This window comes from Capricornis sumatraensis, chromosome 2 (assembly GCF_032405125.1).
Source record: "Capricornis sumatraensis isolate serow.1 chromosome 2, serow.2, whole genome shotgun sequence".
Classification (NCBI taxonomy): domain Eukaryota; kingdom Metazoa; phylum Chordata; class Mammalia; order Artiodactyla; family Bovidae; genus Capricornis; species Capricornis sumatraensis.
This window is the reverse complement of record NC_091070.1, coordinates 35,085,494-35,100,770: the sequence shown is the minus strand read 5'-3', so window position 1 is coordinate 35,100,770 and position 15,277 is coordinate 35,085,494. Positions and strand designations below refer to the sequence as shown.

Here is a 15,277-nt window from a genome sequence, read left to right as displayed (position 1 = left end):
TTTCTCTCCAGAATTTTCTTCTGCCTGTATAGTCTCTGTCAGGACTAGCTACATAATTTGCAGGGCTGAGTACAGAGTGAAAATGTGGGGCCCCTTGTTTAACATTACTAAAGAATTCTAAGACAGCAACAGCAGAGCATCAGCGTGGAGCTAACGTGGAGCTCTACAGAGTGCTGTATGACTGCCCAGGTCTCTCAGCTTGCTTTTTCTATTTCCATTTCTATTTTTTATACTAGAATGTCTAATGACTCTTCGCTGTTTCTGATATTTAAGTCGGATCCTAAGAAGCTGACTGGAAGCTCTGAACGTGCAAGTAGGACTTATCAATTGTGAGCTTTGAAGTAGGATGATCTGGCTGGTCAAATACAGTTTGAGAACTTGTCAATATTTTTATATTTTTCCTTGTAGATTAATCGCTGGACAAATTCCCCAGAGACGTCTCTTCTAATCACTGCCTGGAAGTGACGGCCTGGCTGTCAGTCTTCTGAGAAAGGTATTGACAAAGGGGTCTGGGGTTAGTGGATAGTACTAGCACGTCAGAGACAGTTGTTTTCAGGAACTTTGTGAGTGAGTTGCTACATACAACAATTATTAAAGATTATACAGACTTATTAAATGTTCTATTAAAATTAATAAATACTAAAAGCTCACCACTCTCTGTTTATTGTATTACATTTTTAATTGTGGATGCTCTTGAGAGTATGTACATCTATCTGTAGGGTGGGAATACCATGTTGTCACAGGCATCTCTTCTGAATTCTGCATTCAGTGACATTGGTTGCTTGAAGCAGCTATGGTAAGCAGCAAATATTACAAATAACTACCCTTGTTCCCCTCCTTCCTCTGCTTGCCGGACCCCAGCCAGCTGTTAGACATTTGTTTATTAACACACTGGGGACTGGAATCTAGTACATATGTTAGCTTAAACTGTCTTCACCTTACCTAATGATCTCCAGTCCATGTAAACCTCTGTGTATTTATAAACCTTCTTAGATTACCTTCAGTGTTGCATGGGTGAAGGAAAGGCATTTATCTGCCTACTTGAGAGAGTGGAAGGGTACATGAGAATTGCATTTCAGAAAGGTTTTCTGTTAATTCTTCCCATTTATCCCCACTGAGCCTTTTGGAGGCCTATTCCTTGATGCTTACCTGAGGATTCAGTTTTCTTGGGTCTTTGGGTCCTTTACCTCTTAACCATTTATTTTCCAGCTTTCAAAAGTTTGTGGCTATAATCTTCAGTTCTCTTCATCTCTGTGGGTTTTTATATTGAAAGAAAAGGAATCCCTTGGTGTTCTGGGAAGGATCAGTGAATTAGCTGTGTGTTTAGTCCATCATCCTTACCCAGAAGTCTGGCATCTAATTCTTGGGGAAAAAAAAAAGATTAGGTAAGTAGACTCAACAATTTAAGGGAGTTCTCAGTAGGCTTAGTCAGCCTCCTGATTTGCAGGTCATGCATAAATGCAGTGAGGAAAAGATTCTACTGATTCTAGAATATTTTTCATTTCCAAAAAGAAATAACCATCTGTAAGTAGATGTTGTTAGCTTTTCATATGGGTGTGTGGGGACATAACAGAAATACAGGGCAGTTTTAGGTCATATAGTTTGGTATTACAGAGAATTGGAACCACAGTACCTAACTGTCCTAGATTCTGTAGCCATTCCAGGTGCCCATCAAGTGGCTGGCTCATCTGCTCTGTGGCAAGCATCTGTTCTCCCTCATGCAGTGAGCCTTCCAGTTTTACGACTTTGTCTCTGCTCCTAACTTGTGCTCAAATTCAGTGCCCTCCTCTCCCCATTAGATTTGATGTGTTTGGGTTGGTTAGACTCTCATTACTATTAATTTTACACCAGGCTACCTCATGGTCCACTAAGTTATCCTTTGTCTGTTTATTGATGGTTACCTTTTGGGTAAGGCAAGAGTTGAAAGGTGTTCGGATACCAGTGTAGCAACTAAAGTGAAAGAAATTGTTTGTAATCTCTCAGAAGGGAGTCTTGGGCCTCTCAGACAGTTCCTCTTGGATTCAAGGAATGCAGCTATTTACATATATTAAAATTTTTTTTGTGGCTCAGGGCAGTGACACTTGTGGCTAAAAGGAACAGATATTTGATGGGATGTAAAAGGAATAAATATTTGACTCTCTGCATGTGAAATTAGATGTCTAGGCGAACCTTCTTTTTCAAAGCAATATCCAGTTAAATATTTCTACTAAAAGGGCTCTGGTAAGTGCTGCTTATTGCCCCCTTTTTCAGTCTTCAGTTTTTTCTCCTTCCCTCATCGTCTTTTGCGTTTTTAATTAGAGGATTTACCCGCGCTGTTTATGAGATAAAGGCCAGTCAGTATTATTTGTTGTTGTTCAGTCACCCACCAGGTCTGACTCTGAGACCCCATGAGCTGCAGCACACCAGGCTTCCCTGTCCTTCACTGTCTCCATGAATTTGTTCACACTCATGTCCATCGAGTCAGTGATGCCATCCAACCATCTCATCCTCTGTTGTCCCCTTCTCCTCTTGGGAAAAGAGTTTTTGTTTTTTAAAATCTGTTGTAATTTCTGGTGATCTCTCTGGGACGAAATGATGCTCTTTCTCAGGATGACTTGGGGATTAGGCCAGGTTTTTTCCATATGATTATATGCTGGGAGGGATTGGGGGCAGGAGGAGAAGGGGATGACAGAGGATGAGATGGCTGGATGGCCTCACTGACTCGATGGATGTGAGTTTGAGTGAACTTTGGGAGTTGGTGATGGACAGGGAGGCCTGATGTGCTGCAATTCATGGGGTTGCAAAGAGTAGAACACGACTGAGCAACTGAACTGAACTGATATGTTCTTTATAGAGAGTCTGGGGCTTCTCTGATGGCTCAGCGTTAAAGACTGTGCCCATGCAGGAGACTCGGGTTCGATCCCTGGATTGGAAAGATCCTTGGGAGAAGGAAATGGCAACTCACTCCAGTATTCTTGCCTGAAAAATCCCATGGAGAGAGGAGCCTGGCAGGCTACAGTCCAAAGGGTTGCAAAGAGTTGGACACAACTGAGTATGTACCACCAAGAGTCTGAAAATATTTTTTTCTGGGGTTTGAACTTTATTCTTATTACAAAGTCTCTCACAAGTATAACTTAAATCATCTTGAGGGACTTCCCTTGTCCAGTGGTTAAGAATCCACCTTCTAATACAGGGGATGCAGGTTCACTTCCTGGTTGGGAAACTAAGATCCCACATGTAGCGGAGCAACTAAGATCACTTGACGCAGTTAGAAAAGCCCAAGCAATGCAGTGAAGACCCAGCGTGGCCAAAATAAAACCATAAATAAAAATAAAGCTAGGGTGAAAACCATCTTGACTAACATATTTAAACAGGCATCTTACGTGAAAACAAAATACTGTGAAAGTGGAACTGCCTTGGGGTATCTAGGTCTTAACTGTCATGCTTGCCATAATCACTTCCTCAGAAACTGACGTGCATTTTGCTTGGCATTGCCCACAGCATGCATTTGAGATAGGAATTATGAAAATGGGGGACCTGGTTGGCACGGTTTGTGGAGAATTATGGTAGCATTATGGTACCTTCAAGAAAAGCTCATTCAGGCAGTTGCCTTTGTCAAGGTGATGGTGATTGCCGGTTTAACCAGCAGGCTTGGAGAAGTTTGTTTTCTCAGCCCCAGATAGTTAAGCAGTTAGCACTCAAGTAGTGGCATAACTTGGAGCTGCTGCCACACCTCTCATGTTTTTGACATATCCTAAGCTAAATGGGGAGAAGGCAATGGCACCCCACTCCAGTACTCTTGCCTGGAAAATCCCATGGATGGAGGAGCCTGGTAGGCTGCAGTCCATGGGGTCACTAAGAGTCAAGGCACGACTGAGCGACTTCACTTTCACTTTTCACTTTCATGCTTTGGAGAAGGAAATGGCAAACCACTACAGTGTTCTTGCCTGGAGAATCCCAGAGACAGTGGGCCCCCGTCTATGGGGTCACACAGAGTTGGACACGACTGAAGCGACGCCGCAGCAGCAGCAGCAAGCTAAATGGTGGGATTTTTCCAATGGCTCAGCGATAAAGAAGCTGCCAGTGCAGGAGGTGCTGGTTCCATCCCTGAGTTGGGAAGATCCCCTGGAGGAGGAAATGGCTATCCACTCCAATATTCTCACGTGAAAAATCCCACGGACAGAGGAGCCTGGCGGGCTACAGTGCAAAGTGTCACAGATCGACTGAGCATGCAAGATAAATGGTAGGATTAATTGTTTGTCAGTTATCAGCAGGGTTTTTTGTTTTTTTCGTGCTTCCCTTCATTTGGTGGACACTTTTTAAAAATGTATTTTAAGATGAGAAAGTTTAAAACATTTTTTATGTATAGTCATGGTCTTTTGTTAAAACTGGCTTGCTGTTGCAATAGCAGATGGGTGTGATAAAATGGGAATATGTCAACTGTAAAAAGAAACCAGTGCAGATTAAATCACAATTAAAAATATCTCTAATATGAGTCACTAAAATGTTTTTCCTTTGGGTTAACTCTTAATATTGTGTCCTCTTTTTTTAGTCATCTTTTGACAAAACCAAGGTCTGAAAAAAAAAAGATACAGAGAAAATGACCAGGGTGGCTTTGAAATTTCTTTATTCAAAGATTTTTAGAACATGGACTTTATCAAGTCAGAGAATCTTGAAAACAAGACAGTTACTTGTAAGAACAGGCTGATATGGGCTTTTTGGTTTTTTGAGTTGTCAGAAATGGATTATATTATCAGGAATATCTGATCCTCTTGTAATATAAGGAGTATCAGAAGAATATTATCCACAGATGCCTTTCAAATGGTGCCTTACATCCCTTATACCAGTGCCCAAAGTATAATATACCTAGCATACTTGATCTTTTGCTGAGACAACTTGCAACATTTCTAACTGGTCCCAATGCTTAGCTCAGTGCCAAGCCCCAAAGGTGTTCAGCATTTGTTGAATAGAGAAATGAATCATTACGTGTCATATTTCCAAACTGGTGCTTTTCATAGCCATTCTTTGTAAAGCTGCTCCAGGGATTTGTCAGAAAAATTAATCCAGCCATGCTATCAGTTCAGTTCAGTTCAGTCGCTCAGTTGTGTCTGACTCTTTGCGACCCCATGAATCGCAGCACGCCAGGCCTCCCTGTCTATCACCATCTCAGGAGTTCACTCAGACTCACATCCATCGAGTCCGTGATGCCATCCAGCCATCTCATCCTGGGTCGTCCCCTTCTCCTCCTGCCCCCAATCTCTCCCAGCATCAGAGTCTTTTCCAGTGAGTCAACTCTTCACATGAGGTGGCCAAAGTACTGGAGCTTCAGCTTTAGCATCATTCCTTCCAAAGAAATCCCAGGGTTGATCTCCTTCAGAATGGACTGGTTGGATCTCCTTGCGGTCCAAGGGACTTTCAAGAGTCTTATCCAACACCACAGTTCAAACGCATCAATTCTTTGGCGCTCAGCCTTTTTCACAGTCCAACTCTCACATCCATACATGACCACAGGAAAAACCATAGCCTTGACTAGGCGGACCTTAGTTGGCAAACTAATGTCTCTGCTTTTGAATATACTATCTAGGTTGGTCATAACTTTTCTCCCAAGGAGTAAGCGTCTTTTAATTTCATGGCTGCAGTCACCATCTGCAGTGATTTTGGAGCCCCCAAAGATAAAGTCTGACACTGTTTCTACTGTTTCCCCATCTATTTCCCATGAAGTGATGGGACCGGATGCCATGATCTTCGTTTTCTGAATGTTGAGCTTTAAGCCAACCTTTTCACTCCCCTCTTTCACTTTCATCAAGAGGCTTTTTAGCTCCTCTTCACTTTCTGCCATAAGGGTGGTGTCATCTGCATATCTGAGGTTATTGAGATTTCTCCTGGCAATCTTGATTCCAGCTTGTGTTTCTTCCAGTCCAGCGTTTCTCATGATGTACTCTGCATATAAGTTAAATAAGCAGGGTGACAATATACAGCCTTGACATACTCCTTTTCCTATTTGGAACCAGTCTGTTGTTCCATGTCCAGTTCTAACTGTTGCTTCCTGCCCTGCATACAGATTTCTCAAGAGGCAGGTCAGGTGGTCTGGTATTCCCATCTCTTTCAGAATTTTCCACAGTTTATTGTGATCCACACAGTCAAAGGCTTTGGCATAGTCAATAAAGCAGAAGTAGATGTTTTTCTGGAACTCTCTTGCTTTTTCCATGATCCAGCGGATGTTGGCAATTTGATCTCTGGTTCCTCTGCCTTTTCTAAAACCAGCTTGAACATCAGGGAGTTCACAGTTCACATATTGCTGAAGTCTGGCTTGGAGAGTTTTGAGCATTATTTTACTAGCATGTGAGATGAGTGCAATTGTGCGGTAGTTAAAAAAATCTTCAGTGGCCCTCATCTACTTAAAGTTTTGCCCTTCAGACTTTCCTTCTAAAATTATTTTGACATTATAAAATTAGCATTCTGTGGTCAGAAATTCAAACAACATTGAAAATAGATGTGAAAAAATACATGTCCCTAACTCACCTTCCAAAACATCCAGTTTTCTGGGCATTATATACCTTTGTATTGTTTTGCAGACTATAGTCTTTTCATTTTTGTTTTACACCATTATGCTAAAATAGTGACACTTCATCCCTCCCCTATTGGCCCAGGTGAACTATTTAATGTCATGGAAATTAACCTTTTGTGTATATTGCACAAAATTAACCTTTTGTGTGTATATTCTCCCAGTCTTTTGCTTGTCTTTAACTTTATGGTGTCTTTGCCCCAAGTAGATACTTAAAATCTGTATTTAGTCAGATATTGCAGTGTTTTGTGTCTTTTTCTTAGGTAAGGAGTTGTTTCCCACTAAGACTTTAAAATCATTTTTCATAGCTGACGTATTGAGTTTGCAGTTTACTCAGTCTGGCACGTTTGTGTTTTTATGGTGTAGTAGGCATCTGCCTTTTTACGCAGATATTTGGTTTTCTCTGTTTATTCAGACATTCTGCTTTTCCACTCACTGTGCGTCTGATCATTTAGATTGCTGTGTTCTTGAATTCCTTACGTGTTTCTGCTCTGCTTCCATACTGTTTTGGTTATTATAGTCTTAGCATAATTTTTTAAGAGTTTTACGTTTTTCCCACCTAGATCTTACTGATTATTCTTTTCCATCTACTTTTTTTTTTTTATTTTTTTTTTTATTTTTTTTTTTTTGAATTTTTTTTTTTTATTAAATTTTAAAATCTTTAATTCTTACATGTGTTCCCAAACATGAAACCCCCTCCCACCTCCCTCCCCATAACATCTCTGTGGGTGATCCCCATGCACCAGCCCCAATCATGCTGTATCCTGCGTCAGACATAGACTGGCGATTCAATTCTTACATGATAGTATACATGATAGAATGCCATTCTCCCAAATCATCCCGCCCTCTCCCTCTCTCTCTGAGTCCAAAAGTCCGTTATACACAGCTGTGTCTTTTTTCCTGTCTTGCATACAGGGTCATCATTGCCATCTTTCTAAATTCCATATATATGTGTTAGTATACTGTATTGGTGTTTTTCTTTCTGGCTTACTTCACTCTGTATAATCGGTTCCAGTTTCATCCATCTCATCAGAACTGATTCAAATGAATTCTTTTTAACGGCTGTGTAATACTCCATCGTGTATATGTACCAAAGCTTCCTTATCCATTCATCTGCTGATGGACATCTAGGTTGTTTCCATGTCCTGGCTATTATAAACAGTGCTGCGATGAACATTGGGGTACATGTGTCTCTTTCAATTCTGGTTTCCTCGGTGTGTATACCCAGCAGTGGGATTGCTGGGTCATAAGGTAGTTCTATTTGCAATTTTTTAAGGAATCTCCACACTGTTCTCCATAGTGGCTGTACTAGTTTGCATTCCCACCAACAGTGTAGGAGGGTTCCCTTTTCTCCACACCCTCTCCAGCATTTGTTGCTTGCAGATTTTTGGATCGCAGCCATTCTGACTGGTGTGAAGTGGTACCTCATTGTGGTTTTGATTTGCATTTCTCTGATAATGAGTGATGTTGAGCATCTTTTCATGTGTTTGTTAGCCATCCGTATGTCTTCTTTGGAGAAATGTCTATTTAGTTCTTTGGCCCATTTTTTGATTGGGTCGTTTATTTTTCTGGAATTGAGCTGCATAAGTTGCTTGTATATTTTTGAGATTAGTTGTTTGTCAGTTGCTTCATTTGCTATTATTTTCTCCCATTCAGAAGGCTGTCTTTTCACCTTGCTTATAGTTTCCTTTGTTTTTTTTTTTTTTTAGATTTATTTATTTAATTTTTTTTTTAAATTTTAAAATCTTTAATTCTTACATGTGTTCCCAAACATGAAACCCCCTCCCACCTCCCTCCCCATAACATCTCTGTGGGTCATCCCCATGCACCAGCCCCAAGCATGCTGTATCCTGCGTCAGACATAGACTGGCGATTCAATTCTTACATGATAGTATACATGATAGAATGCCATTCTCCCAAATCATCCCACCCTCTCCCTCTCTCTCTGAGTCCAAAAGTCCGTTATACACCGCTGTGTCTTTTTTCCTGTCTTGCATACAGGGTCGTCTTTGCCATCTTTCTAAATTCCATATATATGTGTTAGTATACTGTATTGGTGTTTTTCTTTCTGGCTTACTTCACTCTGTATAATCGGCTCCAGTTTCATCCATCTCATCAGAACTGATTCAAATGAATTCTTTTTAACGGCTGAGTAATACTCCATTGTGTACATGTACCAAAGCTTTCTTATCCATTCATCTGCTGATGGACATCTAGGTTGTTTCCATGTCCTGGCTATTATAAACAGTGCTGCGATGAACATTGGGGTACATGTGTCTCTTTCAATTCTGGTTTCCTCGGTGTGTATACCCAGCAGTGGGATTGCTGGGTCATAAGGTAGTTCTATTTGCAATTTTTTAAGGAATCTCCACACTGTTCTCCATAGTGGCTGTACTAGTTTGCATTCCCACCAACAGTGTAGGAGGGTTCCCTTTTCTCCACACCCTCTCCAGCATTTATTGCTTGCAGATTTTTGGATCGCAGCCATTCTGACTGGTGTGAAGTGGTACCTCATTGTGGTTTTGATTTGCATTTCTCTGATAATGAGTGATGTTGAGCATCTTTTCATGTGTTTGTTAGCCATCTGTATGTCTTCTTTGGAGAAATGTCTATTTAGTTCTTTGGCCCATTTTTTGATTGGGTCGTTTATTTTTCTGGAATTGAGCTGCATAAGTTGCTTGTATATTTTTGAGATTAGTTGTTTGTCAGTTGCTTCATTTGCTATTATTTTCTCCCATTCAGAAGGCTGTCTTTTCACCTTGCGTATATTTTCCTTTGTTGTGCAGAAGCTTTTAATTTTAATTAGATCCCATTTGTTTATTTTTGCTTTTATTTCCAGAATTCTGGGAGGTGGATCATAGAGGATCCTGCTGTGATTTATGTCTGAGAGTGTTTTGCCTATATTCTCCTCTAGGAGTTTTATAGTTTCTGGTCTTACATTTAGATCTTTAATCCATTTTGAGTTTATTTTTGTGTGTGGTGTTAGAAAGTGATCTAGTTTCATTCTTTTACAAGTGGTTGACCAGTTTTCCCAGCACCACTTGTTAAAGAGATTGTCTTTACTCCATTGTAAATTCTTGCCTCCTTTGTCAAAGATAAGGTGTCCATATGTGTGTGGATTTATCTCTGGGCTCTCTATTTTGTTCCATTGATCTATATGTCTGTCTTTGTGCCAGTACCATACTGTTTTGATGACTGTGGCTTTGTAGTAGAGCCTGAAGTCAGGCAAGTTGATTCCTCCAGTTCCATTCTTCTTTCTCAAGATTGCTTTGGCTATTCGAGGTTTTTTGTATTTCCATACAAATCTTGAAATTATTTGTTCTAGTTCTGTGAAAAATATGGCTGGTAGCTTGATAGGGATTGCGTTGAATTTGTAAATTGCTTTGGGTAGTATATTCATTTTCACTATATTGATTCTTCCAACCCATGAACATGGTATATTTCTCCATCTATTAGTGTCCTCTTTGATTTCTTTCATCAGTGTTTTATAGTTTTCTATATATAGGTCTTTAGTTTCTTTGGGTAGATATATTCCTAAGTATTTTATTCTTTTTGTTGCAATGGTGAATGGAATTGTTTCCTTAATTTCTTTTTCTACTTTCTCATTATTAGTGTATAGGAATGCAAGGGATTTCTGTGTGTTGATTTTATATCCTGCAACTTTACTATATTCATTGATGAGCTCTAGTAATTTTCTGGTGGAGTCTTTAGGGTTTTCCATGTAGAGGATCATGTCATCTGCAAACAGTGAGAGTTTTACTTCTTCTTTTCCAATTTGGATTCCTTTTATTTCTTTTTCTGCTCTGATTGCTGTGGCCAAAACTTCCAGAACTATGTTGAATAGTAGTGGTGAAAGTGGACACCCTTGTCTTGTTCCTGATTTTAGGGGAAATGCTTTCAATTTTTCACCATTAAGGATAATGTTTGCTGTGGGTTTGTCATATATAGCTTTTATTATGTTGAGGTATGTTCCTTCTATTCCTGCTTTCTGGAGAGTTTTTATCATAAATGGATGTTGAATTTTGTCAAAGGTCTTCTCTGCATCTATTGAGATAATCATATGGTTTTTATTTTTCAATTTGTTAATGTGGTGAATTACATTGATTGATTTGCGGATATTGAAGAATCCTTGCATCCCTGGGATAAAGCCCACTTGGTCATGGTGTATGATCTTCTTAATATGTTGTTGGATTCTGATTGCTAAAATTTTGTTGAGGATTTTTGCATCTATGTTCATCAGTGATATTGGCCTGTAGTTTTCTTTTTTTGTGACATCTTTGTCAGGTTTTGGTATTAGGGTGATGGTGGCCTCATAGAATGAGTTTGGAAGTTTACCTTCCTCTGCAATTTTCTGGAAGAGTTTGAGTAGGATAGGTGTTAGCTCTTCTCGAAATTTTTGGTAGAATTCAGCTGTGAAGCCGTCTGGACCTGGGCTTTTGTTTGCTGGAAGATTTCTGATTACAGTTTCAATTTCCGTGCTGGTGATGGGTCTGTTAAGATTTTCTATTTCTTCCTGGTTCAGTTTTGGAAAATTGTACTTTTCTAAGAATTTGTCCATTTCTTCCATATTGTCCATTTTATTGGCATACAACTGCTGATAGTAGTCTCTTATGATCTTTTGGATTTCTGTGTTGTCTGTTGTGATCTCTCCATTTTCATTTCTAATTTTCTTGATTTGATTTTTCTCTCTTTGCTTCTTGATGAGTCTGGCTAGTGGTTTGTCAATTTTATTTATCCTTTCAAAGAACCAGCTTTTGGCCTTGTTGATTTTTGCTATGGTCTCTTTTGTTTCTTTAGCATTTATTTCTGCCCTAATTTTTAAGATTTCTTTCCTTCTACTAACTCTGGGGTTCTCCAATTCTTCCTTTTCTAGTTGCTTTAGTTGTAGAGTTAGGTTATTTATTTGACTTTTTTCTTGTTTCTTGAGGTATGCCTGTATTGCTATGAACTTTCCTCTTAGCACTGCTTTTATAGTGTCCCACAGGTTTTGGGTTGTTGTGTTTTCATTTTCATTAGTTTCTATGCATATTTTGATTTCTTTTTTGATTTCTTCTGTGATTTGTTGGTTATTCAGAAGTGTGTTGTTCAACCTCCATATGTTGGAATTTTTAGTAGTTTTTCTCCTGTAATTGAGATCTAATCTTAATGCATTATGGTCAGAAAAGATGCTTGGAATGATTTCGATTTTTTTGAATTTATCAAGTTTAGATTTATGGCCCAGGATGTGATCTATCCTGGAGAAGGTTCCATGAGCACTTGAAAAAAAGGTGAAATTCATTGTTTTGGGGTGAAATGTCCTATAGATATCAATTAGGTCTAATTGATCTAATGTATCATTTAAAGTTTGCGTTTCTTTGTTAATTTTCTGTTTAGTTGATCTGTCCATAGGTGTGAGTGGGGTATTAAAGTCTCCCACTATTACTGTGTTATTGTTGATTTCCCCTTTCATACTTGTTAGCATTTGTCTTACATATTGCGGTGCTCCTATATTGGGTGCATATATATTTATAATTGTTATATCTTCTTCTTGGATTGATCCTTTGATCATTATGTAGTGGCCTTCTTTGTCTCTTTTCACAGCCTTTGTTTTAAAGTCTATTTTATCAGATATGAGTATTGCCACTCCTGCTTTCTTTTGGTCTCTATTTGCATGGTATATCTTATTCCAGCCCTTCACTTTCAGTCTATATGTGTCCCTTGTTTTGAGGTGGGTCTCTTGTAAGCAGCATATAGAGGGGTCTTGTTTTTGTATCCATTCGGCCAGTCTTTGCCTTTTGGTTGGGGCGTTCAACCCATTTACGTTTAAGGTAATTATTGATAAGTATGATCCCGTTACCATTTACTTTATTGTTTTGGGTTCGGGTTTATACACCCTTTTCGGTTTCCTGTCTAGAGAATATCCTTTAGAATTTGTTGGAGAGCTGGTTTGGTGGTGCTGAATTCTCTCAGCTTTTGCTTGTCTGTAAAGCTTTTGATTTCTCCTTCGTATTTGAATGAGATCCTTGCTGGGTACAGTAATCTGGGCTGTAGGTTATTGTCTTTCATCACTTTAAGTATGTCATGCCATTCCCTCCTGGCCTGAAGAGTTTCTATTGAAAGATCAGCTGTTATCCTTATGGGAATCCCCTTGTGTGTTATTTGTTGTTTTTCCCTTGCTGCTTTTAATATTTGTTCTTTGTGTTTGACCTTTGTTAATTTAATTAATATGTGTCTTGGGGTGTTTCGCCTTGGGTTTATCCTATTTGGAACTCTCTGTGTTTCTTGGACTTGGGTGATTATTTCCTTCCCCATTTTAGGGAAGTTTTCAACTATTATCTCCTCAAGGATTTTCTCATGATCTTTCTTTCTGTCTTCTTCTTCTGGGACTCCTATAATTCGAATGTTGGAGCGGTTCATATTGTCCTGGAGGTCTCTGAGAGTGTCCTCATTTCTTTTAATTCGTTTTTCTTGTTTCCTCTCTGATTCATTTATTTCTACCATTCTATCTTCTATTTCACTAATCCTATCTTCTGCCTCCGTTATTCTACTATTTGTTGCCTCCAGAGTGTTTCTGATCTCATTTATTGCGTTATTCATTATATTTTGACTCTTTTTTATTTCTTCTAGGTCCTTGTTAAACCTTTCTTGCATCTTCTCAATCCTTGTCTCTAGGCTATTTATCTGTGATTCCATTTTGATTTCAAGATTTTGGATCATTTTCACTATCAATATTCGGAATTCCTTCTCAGGTAGATTCCCTACTTCTTCCTCTTTTGTTTGGTTTGGTGGGCAACTCTCCTGTTCCTTTACCTGCTGAGTATTCCTCTGTCTCTTCATCTTGGTTATATTGCTGCGTTTGGGGTGGTCTTTTTATATTCTGGTAATTTGTGGAGTTCTCTTTATTATGGAGCTTCCTCACTGTGGGTGGGGTTCTATCAGTGGCTTGTCAAGGTTTCCTGGTTAGGGAGGCTTGTGTTGGAGTTCTGGTGGGTGGAGCTGGGTTTCTTCTCTCTGGAGTGCAGTGGAGTGACCAGTGATGGGTTATGAGATATCAAAGGTTTTGGAATAATTTTGAGCTGCCTGTATATTCAAGCTCAGGGGAGTGTTCCTGTGTTGCTGGAGAATTTGAGTGATATGTCTTGTTTTGGAAGTTGTTGGCCCTTGGGTGGAGCTTGGTTTCAGTGTAAGTATGAAGGCATTTGATGAGCTCCTATTGCTTAATGTTCCCTGAATTCAAGAGTTCTCTAATGTTTTCAGGCTTTGTATTTAAGCCTCCCGCTTCTGGTCTTCAGTTTTTACAGTAGCCTCTAGACTTCTCCATCTATACAGCACCGATGGTAAAACATCTAGGTTAAAGATGAAAAGTTTCTCCACATTGAGGGACACTCAGAGAGAATCACTGAGTTACAAGGAGAAGAGAAGATGGAGGGGGTAGTTAGAGGTAACTAGAATGAGATGCGGTGAGATCAAAAGAGGAGAGAGCAAGCTAGCCGGTAGTCACTTCCTTATGTGCGCTCTATAGTCTGACCCGCTCAGAGGTATTTACGGAGTTATACAGGGAAGAGGAGAGGGAAGAAGTAGACAGAGGTGACCAGGAGGATAAGAGAGAGGAATGAGAAGGAGAGAGACAAATCCTGCCAGTAACCAGTTCCTTAGGTGTTCTCCACTGTCTGGAACACACAGAGATTCACAGAGTTGAATAGAGAAGAGATGGGGGAGAAAAGAGACAGAGGCCACCTGGTGGAGAAAAAGGAGAGTCCATAGGAGAAGAGAGTGGTCAAGCCAGTAATCTCGCTCTCAGGTAAACTTGGGTAGTGAAGTTTGGGTTTTTAAATGAACAAAATTGACAACAAAAACCTAAGAGCAAAGGTTAAAAATCTAGAGTAGAGGTTGGATTTTCAAAATTACAATATTAAAGAAAAGAAGCAGAAGGAAAAAGGAGGAAAGAAAGAAAGAAAAAAAACCAAGAATTATTAAAAAAAACAAAAAAACAAAACAAACAAACAAAAAAAAAAACTCCACCAACAACCATCCAAAGGCTATATATGGTGTTTGCCTTAAAAAAAAAAAAAAAAAAAAGTCTTTTTTTAAAAATAGTAATAATAGGTTATAGCAATAAAAATTAGAGGGGAAATAGAAGACTTAACAATTAAAAAAAGAAGGTTAGAAAAAAAAAAGAAAAAAAAAAAAAGGAATGATTTTTAAAATAGTAAAAATATATCTGGCCCTTCTCTGATGTTTTGGGCCGTGTGGGATCACTTCCAAGGTGGTTCCCTCTGTTTAACTTCTTCCGTTTGCTGGTTTTTCAGGCTCACTAGTTCAGTCGCGCTGTGGGGAGGGGGGATGCCGCAAACAAATAGCGCTGTCGTGTGCTCACAGTGTCACAGCCCCGCTTGACCTGTCCCTTCTCGCGGCGCACAAACCGCTCCGGCTCTACGATGCACAGCCGGGAACCGTCTGGGGCCGGCCCTAGGCTGCGTGCACTTCCCGGTCCAAGCCGCTCATGTTTGGCGCTCAGGCAGCCCTCAGAGGCACAGATTCGGCTGGGACTGCGCTTTGTGCCCTTCCCAGGTCCGAGTAGCTCAGGAGTTTGGCGAGCGTGATCGCCGCGGCTTGTCACCTTTTCTGTCGCTGCTGCTCAACTTTCTGGGTGGACCGCTGGCGTCCCCCGTGAGGCAGATTGTGACTGTCCAGCACCCCCAGAAGTCTTAGCAAAGAAGCCCGCTTGCAGTTAGGTAAGTAAAGTCTCTCCGG

General features: G+C 39.9%; 1 protein-coding gene across 1 annotated transcript in view; it reads left to right on the top strand.

Annotated features, from left to right (window-relative positions):
- The first annotated feature begins 433 nt into the window (after positions 1-433).
- The window catches only part of FBXO34 (F-box protein 34), a 48,236-nt gene continuing 33,392 nt past the window's right edge, over positions 434-15,277 (top strand). The window contains exon 1 of the mRNA XM_068965024.1: positions 434-493. The gene's annotated coding sequence lies outside the window, so the exon portion shown is untranslated. The remainder of the gene's footprint in view (positions 494-15,277) is intronic.